This window comes from Acyrthosiphon pisum, chromosome A3 (genome assembly GCF_005508785.2).
Source record: "Acyrthosiphon pisum isolate AL4f chromosome A3, pea_aphid_22Mar2018_4r6ur, whole genome shotgun sequence".
NCBI lineage: Eukaryota > Metazoa > Arthropoda > Insecta > Hemiptera > Aphididae > Acyrthosiphon > Acyrthosiphon pisum.
The window spans coordinates 22,225,151-22,242,005 of record NC_042496.1 but is presented as its reverse complement, the minus strand read 5'-3'; the positions used below and the strand labels follow the sequence as shown (position 1 = coordinate 22,242,005).

The following is a 16,855-nucleotide window of genomic DNA, read 5'->3' as shown; positions in this document are numbered from 1 at the left end:
TTAGCGTATGTGGTTGCATTTTTTTTTTTTAAACAGTATTATTATGAAGATATTTTGCCAAATAAGTTTATTCAAATCAGACATTTTTAGAAAATGTATTGTTCTGTTGTTTGCATCTTCGTCGGGTCCCAGGATTTCGGGTAATTGTTCAGGCAGATTGTTTATTTTTCCTGAGGTCTTCGTATTTTAGGCAATCAGTGAGTATGTGTTTTACTGTTGTGCGTGTTCCACACGTGGTGCAAAATGTGGGGCTTTTTTTAGCCATTAAGAACCCGCGGGTAATTATAATAATTATTTTATACATATAACAAATTACATAAGTACCTACACATAACAAAACATACACATTTATAATTATTTTTATTACAATTAGTTTTTTATGAAAATATAATATAAAACTGCAATCGAGTGCGATCGATCAACTGCACTCTAGTGGCAGTAAATATAAGACTGTCGAGACTACAGTGCTGTACGCATATGTACATTTTGTATGAACAAGAAAAACTGATTGCTTAATAGGTATTAATGATGCAATTATTTGGTGTAGAATTTACATATTATATATGAAAAAAAAAATTATTACAATAATCCAACAATATTGTCATATTAATTCACTCGCATGTCACTTATTGACACGCGTTATGTGTTAAGGCTGCAGCCACGGACCCCCAGAAATGAGTATCGCGGACACCCAGGGAGCCGCGGACCACAGGTTAAGAGCAATATAATATATATATCAACGCCGTGTCTGAGGTAGTGGGGGGGGGGGGTCCAGGGGTCTGGACCCCAAAACCTAAATTCAATAAAATTACAATATACATGACCGCCCGAAAGAAATTTCTAGATGCGGCCTCGATGTATATTGTATATTTAGATAATTTATGTACGACGTAAGGGTTTTTTTTCCCATTTCTGTCATGCTATATGCACACTGTGTGTAGAGTGAATAATCATCAACAGTTCAGGCGAATCTCACTTATATTACTGCACCGGCCGCGGTCATTCATCAATTATTCAACGGGCAATAGGAGAAGGGAAAAAAAAACGTTTTCGACCGGAATAAAGGACTAGAAGTATACGACGTCTTTTGGCGTAGGTATATTATAATGGGCTTGCTGCGCGTCCAGTAAATAAGGCCGGATTTTATTACACGGGCCGATGAGCCTTTAAGGGTTTTATTACCGTGTGTTCCGGTGGTTCGGGATGGAAAATATGACAATGAAAAACGTATCATCTATAAATTGAATCTATATTTTTTGACACGCCGCAAGTATTTAGGTCCCCGCGGGGAAAACATTTTAACGAAATTCCGGCCTTTTATTTATTTTGACCGAAACTAAAACCGGTCACGCGAACATTCAATTATTGTACATTTGTACCTATATCCGTATAATATTTGTGCGCATTAGACTATCGTCACAGTGTAACGTATCGTATGTCGTAGGTATATGCAGTGTGACAAATGATAATAATGTATCGATTATAAAAACTCGCGAGTTGAAAATATGCGTATACTACTTAACTACTAATATTAATACATTTAGTTTTAAATAAAACGCGATGTTTAATTAATCACGATTTATATGGTAAATATAGTACGTTTGTATGTTCTACCAACAGTCTAGACAAACAAATAATGTGTAATGTATCAAAATAATGAAAATATATTATGGTATAAACTAAAAAATGCATGACATCGTACAAAATATAATTAAAAAACTGTCGTGCATTCGGGTGGTCTGTTAAAATTTTACCGCTCTTAAAAGTATATTAACATTTTCAAATAGTATCATATTTTTAATTTTAAATAAAATCGTTAAAATAATTCTAGCAAATCCGAAAGGTATAAATTGAAAATAATCTTTTAAAAGTGTAACTTTGGTATACTTTTAGAAATGCGGCACCACAAGAACATGACTAGGTATACCTATACTATTTGCAAATATTAAAATATATAGTAATTCATTTTTTTTTATAACGTGTGATATAACACGGCTTTTATTTGTTGACATCAAACTATAATATTATAGATCGTTACTGTGAGCCACGTCATAAAATAAACAAAGAACATTATTATTCTCATGAAAAAAGCCATGTTCATTATGCCGGGAGTAAAATATTATATATGTAAGGTATATATTTATAACCTTGTCACATTATTCTAGAAAAATTTTTTAACGTAAATATAATGAATAAATTTATATAAATTTAAATACAATGGCATGTGTCACTCGCAATCATTATATTTTTTTCGATTAGGCGATCGCATACCCAATATAGTGAAATTCGTACATATATTTATTATAATATAATATAGGCGAGTACACTAATCAGCTTTTTTAATTTAAAAAAGTACCCACACTAAATGCTAAAAATAAATCATAATCCAATTGAAGTGCTTAAATAGGAAGTTATATTTAACTAATTAGTTATTTTTCGATTTTTTTTTTTTTTTAACTATTATTAATTATATTACCTATGTTTATCACATTTAAAAACAAGATGTAACTGATAACTCAATAGGTAATATAAATACAATTCATAAATTTATAATATTTTATAGTATTGTATAATATTATTATTTATTATATCTTTCAACAAGAGTTGAAGTGCTAAAATCGTGTAAAATTACTATAAATATTACTATACAATATGGTATCTGAAAATAAACTTTTAAGAACTTTAATTGGAGAAACAATGTAACCACTAAAGTAATAATTAAAATTTCTCACCAGAGTACTTATTACATTATTACATTGTATTTCTATCATGGGTTGGAATAACTGATTTTTTTTTTTATTTCAAACTTTTAAATGCTTGTATTAATAGCATAGTCTGTATTTGTAAGAGGCAATATAACATTTATATAAAAAGAAAATCAATAACTTATACGAGTTATTTATGTTTCGGTAGAATCGTTCTATTTGAACAATATAAGTTTTTTAATAATAGTTATATTGGAATGATGGGTACAACCATGTGGTCCGCGGATTTAATGATGCCATTATGCCGTCAACCTCCTTAACTATGTGTAGTGATCGTCCAAGCTTTTTTGAAATAAGCAAATATAGATTATTGTTCCTATTATACTTTGTTTCGTTTGAATGGCTGAAATAATTATGTTTACATTTGTGCACAGTAGGTAGTTACGTGGATTCGATTCATGCGTAAAATTAATGACCGAATTAACCACTATATTACACTGCAGATAAGTCACGGTTATATAAATGTATGTGCACATTATCATTATGTCCACGTAAAATATAAGTTCTATTTTAAAACTCAATGGTTACAAATATATTGTAAGCAGTAAAATGTAAATCTATATCTAAAGTAACTTTGTTTGTGAAAATAATTTCCCCCCCACCTGGATCTCAATCACCAAATATATTCTTACTAAAAAAACATTACAACTAATAATGTGATTCATTAGTTTCTGCCATATCATTAAATGTAAACTGACTTATTTTTCACTATTTTAAAACTTAACTTACCTTAATTTCTAAATCAAACTACATCTACATGTAATAATGTACCTTCCCAAAATATTATAAGATCAATATATTACTTATATATACTTATATATTAATTTATTAAATAAATTACTTTGTATTTTCGGGATCATCAATAGAGTTTTTTTTTTCCCCAGACCATCAATATATGATAAAATAAAAACTACTCTTTTGTCCGGAGAACTTCAATCGATATGAACAGTCGTTGGGACATTGAAGAACCAGTACGGTAATTAAAACGCACGACAATATTATTAATCATAGTGAGTGCGAATTTATAAAATTACGTTTTTAATTATACTTTCATAGAGAGAATAAACGAGTAGAGATAATGTATTCAGATCAGTTGGGTTGATAAAAATTCCACGCCATCAATCCATATACTTTCAAGACGAAATGGACAATCGTCGAAATAGAACGTTTAAAAATGTCAATCAAGATTGATTTGCAAGCTTCCAGGAGTAAGTTTTTCGAATAAGAAATGGAGTGTACATCAATAATCATATATGGTGTGCGAACAAAAAAAGGTCACCAGCTACTATAATGCACAATCGTCCTTAAATCTCAGAACAAAGGTTACGCGTTTCAAATTATATACTAAAACAATGATAATATATTGTATTGCATGGCAAGTCATTTGCGGTATTTGCATTTAAATTTTCTTCCACTGCGTGTTATATGTTGTAAAGTGGGAGTGAAATTTTTTTCGTAATATATATATTATTTAAGCGCTCAAACCGAATTGGCCAAAAAGAGTGGTGCCACTACAATCGCATTTATGTCGTATAGACATAGGTGAAATTGGGGAGAGGGGAATTAGGGGCTAAGAATTAAGGTTATTCAATATTTTTACAATAGGGCTTCAACCCCTCCCCCCCAAATCTCAAACACTATATGAGCATACGCGTATAAGCAAATGGAAATTTAGGCGTGCAGGACTTTTGGATGCGATGACTTGTTGATATTAAAAGAAATTTTGCACTTAAAATACCTTAAATTTCTTCAATGTTTAATCTATTCTAAATGTTTTTGAGGTTATTAAACTATTGGTAATCTCTACGAGTGATTAATTAAAAACAGCATCTGGAGAAATCAAATATTTATAATATAGTATTGTAAGGTTAAAGTCAATTAGGAATATTATATTAAAATAACCTTCTATTAATAATTCTACAATTTGCTTACCTATTATATTTTCTTATTAATGGTTAAAAATAAATCGAGCTCACAATGTCTATATTATAATATAAAATATAAAATATATATACATTAAGCATACGATTTTAAATTAATTTATCCTTTAATATGGTATATAGGTCAGAAATATATTGTACAAAGAGCCAAACAGTTTTAATAAATTGAATTTCAATAGAAAACTTCATGTTATTTCTGCTTAGATACTAATTTTTAAATATTGTACACGAAATTCCTCGAATTCCTTTTTTTTTCATTCAATAAAATGAAAATATAAAAAATCTTCTATGTTATAATATAAAATTGATCAGTAAACTTTTATTACATGTATGGTTTGTCTCACCGTGTGATTTATCTGACGTACCAATAACATATTATATAGATACCTATGATGCCCTATCCGCATCCTGCTTCAACGATAAAAACTTGCGCTGATTTTATTGTATTATTAATTTATTTTTCTATCAGTAATATGGTCGGTTGAACTAATTTTTTTCAAAAACATAGCATTTTAAATTATTATATTATTATTATAAGACTATATTAAAGTATAAAGGCTTTGCCCACTACTCGCTAAACACAAAAACCCATCTACAGTATTTTATTCTATTTATATTTTATAGATTGTTCCATAGAAAAAGCAAACGAAATTTTTAATATAATTAAATTATATTAAGAGTGAGTGTTGATGATACAATAGGGAGGGATTTTAAATGAAAAACAAACCATTGGAAAAGCATTTCTTTTGGCAGAGGTCCACTACAGTAATCGTCGAGGAAAAATATAATATGTATCTCACACATTATACTTAACACTCAAGTTCGTATTAATCAATAGATAAGAAATATCGGGTTTTTTTTTTTTTTTCATCGCGATAATAAAAACACAATTTTCGAACTTAGAATTTAGACTTTGCTGTGACATTAATCTATAATTTAATACATACATAAAAATATTTAGTATACATATCGGTGTCTTGGTGTGAAAAGTGCCAATGTCAAAATAACCGGAAAGTCGAAGTTCTGATTGAAGGTGTATCTCGTCAATAAATATGTCACTGTAATGGGTGTGTTAAATCCGATTTAAATGAATAATGATAAATCGTGGCATATTATGATAAACGGGTCTGAGTGAAGATAAAATATTATAATATAATAATTTATTATTATAATGTAATTCCATGTACTAGCTGTTACTAAGTACTCAGCCAATACCACGTAATCGCGTTTCATAGTACGAATAGTTTCGTTGTATAAATAGCTTAAAACTAATCTAAATATTTTGAAAATGTTTTTGTTCGTAGAATATAATATACTGTATAGGTAAAGGTGAAAGTTTAAAGTCTCTACGATTTAATGTGTTTTGAATTACAACACAATAACTAAAATCGTTAATGAAAAAAATTTGTTTTTCGTTTGTGTATCCAAATTTCATCAACATTTCACCATCAAATATTTGTAACAAAATGGTTACTACCAACGCATTATTGACATTTTTAAATAGTGTAAGGTAACAACTAGGTAATGAAATATCTTAAATTAAATTTTTAAGATTTATGACCAAGAAACAAAAACTTAAGACGACTTAATTTAAAGTGTCTAATGATAGCTTCAAAATGTTTACATAATTTTTATTTTACTGCGGTTAAGCATAATATAAAAGTATAGAGATGCTCAAACGATCAAATAAAATCTACTTAAATACTAAATTATACGGTAAGGAGAGTTCTATCTTGTTGAGTATACCTATATATCGGTGGTGACGTCGAATTTGATTGGGGCCGAGATAGAGTTGGGGTCCTGGTTGAGTGATTCAGTGAGAGATTCCGGAAGCATAACATTTTCTCTGTCCTGGGCGTATGTATGGCAATTCGGTGAAAATAATATGTTTGATATCAATACGGATGCCTCAGACAATGCATATAAAGACGTCCTCTTTGGCCGTTATGAAATTATGTGCAATTTTTATTTGGCTGATTCTCGGTCTATAGCGATGATGACATTCTGAACAATTTGAGAGGGAGAGGTCATTCATATTATATCTGACTGACTTCGTGTAGTTCTGCGGATTTTTATCATTATTTTACATATGTGCATAATTTAATAATAATATCATTAATGACGCGTTTTGTAATATAAATTTGTTCTTTTTTTTTATTATATTTTAATATAATGTAAAGTGGTATATAGCGTAGCGGTTTTATAAGCGTTTATATTTTGATGTCAACAGTCCTCAATAATTGCCGGCTAACACGTACGTACAATCCACTAGCAACGCATTTGAAACAGTATTTTGTAATATCATTTTATTTTAACACATTATAATATGTACTTACTTATTTATGCCTTCGGTAGTTTCGTGCGTAGAAATGCAAAAAAAAAGAAACATAATAATATATTATGTTCGTATATGGAATACCGGAAAAATAAACCTACGATTGCGCGATGTACTTAGCTTGCCTATCTCTGACGCCGCATTACTAATATTTTATTACAGAATGCATTAAAAGGATCGACCGGTTTCGAAGAGCTAAATATGAGCGATTATCCAAGTGCGTACATTTGGATTGTGTAAATTTGTAACTTATCAATAACGTGTGTGACCCAGTCCAAAAGAAATTGTGGGGAGCGCTCCCGTACAAGTCACCGCACTGCGACGTCGCGCACGTATGTATAGTAGCTCTTTTTGTCAATCCTACCAAATAATGCGATAAGACTTCTGAACAATTATTTGAATCCGTGAATATGTCCACTTGAAACCGATCCGTCCAAATTTCAAGAGTTTTGATTTCGATTTCGAATAAACAACATCTTAAATGTCGTAATTTATAAACATTCAAACCAAATGAGTAGGTATTATAGATTTGTGAAACGCAATTTAAAAAATTGGCCTGATCGAACTTAAGTTTACATAATATAACAAATAATTCGAATCATTTTTCAGAAGTATAATTGCATTACTGTACTATGCCCCGTTTGCAATCTCATTTAAAAAAAAAAAAAAGTAATAAAGATAATACTTAACGTTTTGATAATATGATAAATTCTTTTACACACATTTATTTTACATAGCCTATAATATTTGATATCTACGTTAAAATATGTATAATAAAATAAATACATAAAACAAAATATGAATTAATCTTTATTTTAAATATAGCATCTGCATGAATGATGTAAATATTATTATATTATATTTTTACAATCTTTAAATCGAAAATTTGAACAATTACAATTTTGCGTTTCAATAAATTTAAACGTTTATAATAAAATAAATAAAACAATACAAATGTTAAACGCTAAAAAAAAAATGATTAATTAAATGGCGTACTTTACTCAAGTACCTATTGATGGATATTTAATAGTACATCAAACTAAAAATTATAATAAAATTATTATAAAATATATTATGACAACTATACATAGACACAGAAGCCGTAAAAAAATATTTTTTTCGAGCTCGTCATTATATGGTTAGAGCACTCTTAAAAAATTACTTATTCCATTGGGCATTTCACATGCCATGACATTACGCAATCAATCCAAGTCGAATATATAGCTAGTAACTATTTTAATGAAAAGTAACTCGAGATCTCTAGGTATCAGTGTCCAACAAATATTTTCATAATACGCCATATATATATAATATATAATGCCAACCTTAAAAGTGTTTTCCTACAAATAACAATTATTAAAAAATATTCACAAAATATATTATTTGCACTTATGCATATAATATTATAATAGTCTTATACACATAATGTTTGATTTTTAAATTCAAATACAATTCTTAAGTTTGTAATTATTTATTTCGGTGAAACCAACCAAGTTTACAATTATTTTATTTACACAATCGAACGCGGCGACGTTCGCGAAAACTAATAACTGGATGACGTATCAATATTGTAACTCACTCGAGTTTCGTAAATTAAATTATTTAAACTTAACGAGAAGTACACGTCACCTATAGAAATCTTGTTTTATCAGTGATATAATATATATATTATATATATATATATATATATATATATAATATATATATTATATATATATATATATATATATATATGTATTGTGTACGATTCAAATATTTCGCTAAATATGATATAGACTTGGGACGTATTATTTAACGCTTCTTGCGAGATAATAAAACGACTACAACGGTCCACGACCGTGTAAAATTACAATACAATGTTCGAAAGAACCCTATGCGCCTGTCGTCGGGTCAATATGTTCTATATTATATTCCAGCCATTTCTCAGTGAATAAAAAACATACATTCAAACGTTTTCCGTTACAAGTGCGGGGTCTTAAGTTTATAGTGCGTAGGTACATAACGCGTTGTTTTCAACGGGAGAAAGCTAATATACAGTTGAAGTTTAATCCCCATGTCGTAATGTACGTCCTCCATTCACTGATTCCGATCAAATCCTTTCGTCCAACACAACGCACCTTTCAACGCATACCTTTGATTTCGTATTTGAGTGAGCGAATTCAATTAATTGTACTGCTATCGCTTTTCCACTTGTTCTCCCCGTGAATTTATACTATTAGGTTCAAAATTCCATTTCGACGCGTAAGCGAAAAAAAAGAAGCATACAGAAAATTAAAACAACAATATATAATAATATGTACCTTAATGACTTAAAGTTCAACGACGATTTTCGTCTTCGTTATTTATATTATCTGAGTGGTCTCCCGGTAACTCCGTATCGTTTCGCGGCGTCGTCCGCCGAGTGCATTATTCGACATTATTTACACCATACGATGACGGACAATGCAGCGATGATCACCAATCAAAATATGTTCACGTTGGCGCCTAAAACAAGACAAAACAAAAAACATAATCATTAGAATCGCCGCATAGTGTGCCCTGCACAACTGTTGTGGGAGTTCGAGCGTTCATGATTTCAGTATAAAAAACAATAATATACAATTGTCAGTATTTGGCGACGTGCAATTCAATCGCGGGCATTTACCGGGTTGAAATTCAAAATATAAACAAAGGTTTTGGATTTTGCGAATGGATGTAACCATTTTTTCACTGACAAACAATAAAATATAATTATTATTACTGTACAATCTTGAATTGAAAAACGTGCATAAAGAATGTAATATAAGAAACTCTTTTTTCAAAAGTTCAACCATCAAACATTGCCTGTCGAGATCGCAATAAAATGAACTTTATAAAAAAAAAAATTGAAAATACCGGATCACTTTTGTACGAAAAATGCATTTGTTCAAAGGCAGTCAGAACAGTAACAATCAAATATTTTCAGCGGTACGCAGAACTATGTTAAAAGTCTACACAATATATGTTCAAAAAACGTATATTTACAAAACGCTGTGAGGGAAAATCTCTTTATATAGACAGTACCGTCTTTTTAATCCTAAAATCCAATTGAAATGCTGACCTATTGTTTGAAATCATTTTCAATCTTATTTTTTTTAGATAATAATAAAAAAATAAAACTGTCATTGCATTATCAATGACTGCACGTCAATACTACATAATATTATTTTTTTTTTTTAAATATTTTAGAGTTGTAAGAAATGGAATTACCTTATTCTGACCTATAGATTATATTATAGTATTTAATAATGATTAACGTGTGTGTAAAAAAATCTAAGGTTCTTAATTCTTATATTATGATGCATATTATATTATTGTATCGATTGTTTGAAAAACGTTTCAATTTAAAGAAACCCTAACTCGCAACAATAACCCAGAGTCGTTATTTTTCTAGGCATTAAAATTACCTACTAATATATACGAATATACGATAATATTGTCATATTGAATAAATCATGTGAGTTTCCTTGGACAAACAAAATGCACAGGTCAATAACAACGGTCATACTACACTCATATACGTCGTGAAACAGTATAAAAAATTTAGTTTGATAATCAATTTTTGGTGTTAGATAGTATCCAACCACAGCTGTAAATGATACTACTTATATCCGTGTTTTCGACATAATTTGTGTCCGTTGTCCACCCGATATAATTTTCCAGTTTGTGTATAAAACGGGTAATTTATTCAATTTCGCGAAATGCCGTATATTGCGGTACCCACTTTTTAGACGAAAGTATATAAAGTATAATTTTATCACGCAGAAACGAGACGTTTATCGGTCCCTGAAAAGATATAGTGGTCTAGGCTCATTTCGTTTTAACCCTGCAAACATCGTTCATTTATTAAAATTAATCAAAGTATACAACTTTACCGTTGAATATTTAATGATTTTTTTCAAACGTGTACCAATAAACAATTCCAAAAATTGTATAGATTTCTAGAGGTACCCAGTATTAATAATAGAGGCTCTATATAGATTAATTAATAACAATTTTAAATATTCAACAAAAATGCGTGGATTGGTATTCCATAAAATACCGTAATTCCCCGTAATCGTATACCACGTCCGACCATAATATATTAAAGTGTACATTTTTTTTTATATTATAATACGAGCGCATATTTTTCATTATGCTATTACATGTGTAAAATATTTGCAAAACAAATACAGCTGAAAGAGGTATTGTGTAACCTTCAATATAATAAAATAATAATGCTCGAATACTCAGATGAGTAGCTTATTCAGCGGTCAGTGGTCGGTGTGGTCAGTGGTCAATGTGGTCAGTGAATATTATGCGGGTGGTATATGATCGTTGATCATATTGCACAATGCGAATGTGTCCGCATATTAAATTCTTTACTTCGTCAACAACAATAATAATATTTACGTGTACCCAATTTGATGTAAAATTTCTAAATCTAAATAATATGCAAAAATAATAATTTCCGTACGTTTCAAGATCATATTATATAATATAGATAACATAATATATAGTCGTACTTGTCTAGCATCACTATTATTGCGCTCGGTAACAACTTAAATTATTAATGTTCGGCTTGACACACGAACAGCGAACAAACTCGACTTTGATTATGGTCGTAATATCATATACCTACCTACTCACGTCCAAATCGTATTTGTTGAAAACGTGAAGCTATTTTTATCGTAACATGTTTCGCGCAACCACAGATGTACAGCAACTGTACAATATATCAGAATACAATAGGAAACTAGAAAATCGATCATTCCGATGTATAGAAGTTACGAGCTGAGATGTACAATAATTGTGTACGTGCAATGTAGCAGCTGCAGGTACCTACCCTTAGGCGCTTATTTATAAAAACCTCCCCGGTAAAAAAAAAATCTTTTTACTTTATCATTTATTAAACTTTCTTATCTTTGAATTGGAAATAGAAATTAATAATAATTGGTGATCATATATTCATATGCTTCGCATCCCTATAATATGGCTCTATTACAATATTATGCCACACGCACATGCCACTGTTGAATAAGATGCAATTTTTTCCCGCGTAGGTTTATGTATAATAAATAATAATGTACCGAACGATGAACATCAAACGGCGTACAATTTGAATTTTATAACCTACGACTACACTTATATGAAATGATCGATCATATATTAATGTGTGTAAAAAAAGTATATGATTTCGTTTTAGTGAAAAGTGTGCCTCGGTTTTAATAGGTCATTATGTTAAATCCATAGCTCCAAATTCATGTACCTACTTCGATCAAAAATTCTATAAACTTTATAAATTAATGTCACCTTAACTACCATTATTATTATTTATTACACATGTGAATCAAATATATACTGAGACCGTTTTAGAGATCATTGAACAATTATAATTGTTGTCTAAAATTCTATTGAATAATTTAACGATTGAACTTATTACAATATTTTAACTAATAAGTGTCGTCGAAATAAAATAAAAATATTCCAAAATGTAATTAAGTTCCTATATTATATAGTAATTAAGTAGCTTCGTACCACAACTATCGGTAAGTAAGAGCCAAGGGGTGTCCAACCTATTTCAACTAATGAGCTACACTTTACAGATAGTAGTGATCGACAAACGAACACTATTAATTTTTAACACTTATATAATAGTCGTATATATTTATGATAATATTATTACAATTTAAAATAAAGGAGATCGAGTTATAACTGACAATAGAAAAGTAGTGGTATGGCAATGAACTACGTGATACAACGTGACCGCGGTAACGCAGCCTGCATAACAATATACCGTTGATTTTATTTTCATCTATCTTTTTTCTTTATATAATGTTGTATATATACTACGAATACGATCGACCGATAATAGTAATAAAGATTGATCGGTCGGTCCCCTGTCGCCGTCGATTAACCCTTTGGTTAATACATAATATTGGCTTGTATTTTGTAAGAAACCTCGTATTCAATTTAAATTTTTTTACAAAAATAGACAAATGTAATCAGACATAAATCAAAAAAATAAACAAAAAGGCAAATTTGAATGTTTATAAATAGTAAAGAAATAGCAAAAAAAAAATGTTAAATATTCATAGAAAAATAAAAAAATGTTGGTGAAAAATAAAATACTTTTAACCGTACTTGCAGTGATTTGTTAGGCTCTATAGTCCATAGACATTTCTAGTTCTGTAAAAATACGTTGGAAAATCTCCTTGTATCACTTGTAAAAATTCGAACTTAACTACTGTATACTACCTGCAGATGAAACCTGGAAGGCTGCAGGGCCCATCAAAGTTTACTAACCGAAATTTTTTAGGAGCCAACTACTGAAGTACTACCAGTAAAAACCGCTAGTGTCGACGACTCAACTTAGATACAGCCAAAATATTAGGTATGTACTTTGAAAAAAATATGCCACTATAATACGGCTTTGAGACAAAAAAAAATTGTCAACGATATATATAATAGTATACAGATTATGTCATATATATATTAATACATATACGGTACACGAAATATTATCATTACGTTATCATGTACAAATTTGCTATCAGTTATCACTTTATCTGGTTTATTTAAAAAAAAAACAGGATGTAGATAATACCCAAAATATTTGACGTCGAGTGCCTAATTATAAAATAATAGCATGAATTAATAGCAAATAATAAACTAACATTTCACGTTACACTCTACCGCACGTCGAGTGTCTGCTATAGAAAATCCACTTATCCGAGAAAACAATACCGAATTACTGTCAACACTATACATTATATAACACAACATTAACAAAACAGATCAAGAAGTGTAAAATTTAATACACCAGGAGTCGGAACAGAACAAAAGGCCAAAACCCGGATCCACCAGCCCATTACCTCCCAAGCCCACATTGATAGGAATACTTATAATAATAAAACCTAGTAATAGGAATGAGCATAATAATAAAATAATACCTTCTATATAAAACCGAAAATAGCATAAATTCTCTGACGAGAGGCATTAAAAACAATACTTGGTCCCAAACACAATATAATAGTATATACACCGTACAGACACAATTAACAATTAATATATTAACATTTAAAAATTATACAGTACCTATACAATAGTCTATTTAGTGAATTTATCGTACATTTTAAAATGATAACTTTTTTAGTATATCCCTAAGACTAAAATATTACACTTATTCTCGACAAAAAACACAATCATATCGATTCAATGAAACGTAAGTTTTTCTCTTGCAATGTATATATTAATCGTATCTTTCAAAACTTAAACCCACGGCTGATAATATGTTTCCAAGTTATTTCTAAGTTACCAATTTTAAAACGGACATACAGCTAAAACAGTCTGAACATTTAAAAAAAGGGAACAGAACAACAGCTAACTGCAAAGTAAACGATTGGGTAAGGAAAACAATGTAAAAGTGAGAAACTTCCACTGCGAAAGCTCTGACATAACTACAGTAAATTAAAAAACAACTTCATACTAGGTAGGTACTTACTGCTTAAAATAACATTTAAAGGGAGGAATACACTTAAATTTTACTTTACGCATATACACTCCTGGTACCAATGGTTTCTCTACTCAATACCGATAAAATTAAAAAAATGCAACACGCTTAAACGTTTTATTTGTCCGAGTGACTTTAATAGCTGTAATACTATGCAAATCGCAAGTCTTAATGAAGAGCGTGTAAAAATAATCGAATAGTTGTTACTATATAGTCTTCAATAGACGACGAATAGAAATATTTTAACAGTTATGATAAGTTTCATAGGACGAAACATCTCTATAACCACCGACGACCGCTCTATGACAATTATAAGCCTATTTCGCGGTACATTATAAAACAAACTTTGTGCTCACGCTTGAGTTGTAAGCATTATTGACATTGTACGGTGGAAACTGCCATTGTTCAATTAGCATTAAAATTCACAGCCAAACGGCTAAAGTAGAATCCGTAAACATGTGAAACCTCCAAAATCCAAACTAGGGCATTTTTCAATCTGATTTAATTCGATTTGTGTCAACAAAACAATAACACACAAACAATTAATATCGATGATAGATTACACAATTATACATTATAGCATTATGGATGGCAAACACAAACGTTGACGTAAAAATACAATTGAAATAAATTAAAATATTTCTACAACGACAAATCTTGTTAAGATCATATAAAAATAAGGAAACAACTATTTTGATTTTTGATGCAGAATAACCAATTATAGTCTTTCCACTAACCACGTCGTATTCGAAGAAATGTCAAATACCACGAGGTATAGGCCACTAACATTTTTAAAAATCTTTAAGCAATGATAAAACATTGTAGGTACTCAAGCGGAGCAAATCTGAACAGAGCTTGCATGGATACCTCCTTAAAATATATAATGTTTATTAAAAGCCGGTGTTAGTTTACATTTTAAACGTGTGTTGTGTGGTGTTCGTATTTTTTTTTAACAATATTTAGAAACTTCAAATATATGATGCTCGTCATATTATTAGAACAATAATTTGTGTTTGAATTTCAGTCTAAATAATAGATTAATTTTATTATTACAGTGTTAAAAAAAATCATTCAATACATATGCAACACATATTTTTGTATTATGGTACTTAAAGTATACAAACGTAAAACCATTACCGACTAAACTCTATGCTGATAAACTCTCCAAAATAAAAATATAATCCATCAGTAAACAGCAGTTTTAGTGTAGTTTGTACAATGCAATGTGTCATATTCAACAATAACAGGGATTATACAAGAGTATAAAAACTATAGAAACGTCAAACTACGCTTCCGAAAATGGCAAAATCACGGCCTTGTATTTATTTTTATTTTTAATGATCGTTAAAAACATCACCGACAAAGATTATTAATTTAACATTTTACAAGACGGTTACCGCGGTTTTACAAATATGAGATGGTTACAAATTACATTTTTTTTTTTCAAATTAAATTGTATTGCGTACAGGTCCGTTTTTCTAAAGAAATTCCTCGTGTTTCGCTGTATTCGCAGCCTGCATTATAAATGCGATACAATTTCTTTGTGCTCGCTATTATAAGAGGGAAAAAACCAATTTGATCTGTAGAATTTTTTTGTCTTCGTGATATCACTCCAATATGCGTGGTACATGAAATATATTTGAATGCGCGTGCATATATTTTGATCGATATATCCAGACGAGTGGCATAATAGGTAATATGTCACTATAGTTTTCGAATTAACGACGTTTGAGCTATGAAGATTTCTGCAATAACGATGTAGGAACCGAGTGTAAGCGAATGAAATAAAAAAAAATATGTACATGTTACCGATAAATTGAAAACAGAAATCCGTTCAAGCTTATATTAGTCTTTCAATCTCATCGAAATGCACTATACCCCCCCCCCCCCCCGCGCTCCACGGAAACTTGTACTAGCAGTATTTTAATTTGACTGCTTAAATATATTTGAAATACGTAGATAAAATTCACCGGGTGTTTTTTGTCCTGTATTCTCTGCGAGTTAAACAATATTGTATCTTGTATATAGGATACCGAGCGGAGCTGAATGTAACATAATATTAACTTCACAATGTGTGATTATGTTTTCTTCTCAGGAATCTAACACTTGAAAATTTGTCACGGGATTTGTCATAATTTTTTTTTACTGGAAATTGAAAAAAAGAAATGTTAACGTAAATCACTATCAATTTTTTCGAGCGTTAAAAATTCAAATTCCAACGACAGTTTACAAAAAATAACGATTTCTCTAAAAACGATTTTTGTTATACTTTTGGATGGCTCTAAAATAATAAATTTGTTTTAGT

General features: G+C 29.9%; 1 protein-coding gene across 2 annotated transcripts in view; it reads right to left on the bottom strand.

Annotated features, from left to right (window-relative positions):
- Positions 1 to 16,855, bottom strand: part of LOC100161716 (tachykinin-like peptides receptor 99D) — a 272,402-nt gene that overhangs the window by 190,281 nt on the left and 65,266 nt on the right. For both annotated transcript variants that reach the window (XM_029491303.1, XM_029491304.1), the window contains exon 2: positions 9,341 to 9,524. The gene's annotated coding sequence lies outside the window, so the exon portion shown is untranslated. The remainder of the gene's footprint in view (positions 1 to 9,340; positions 9,525 to 16,855) is intronic.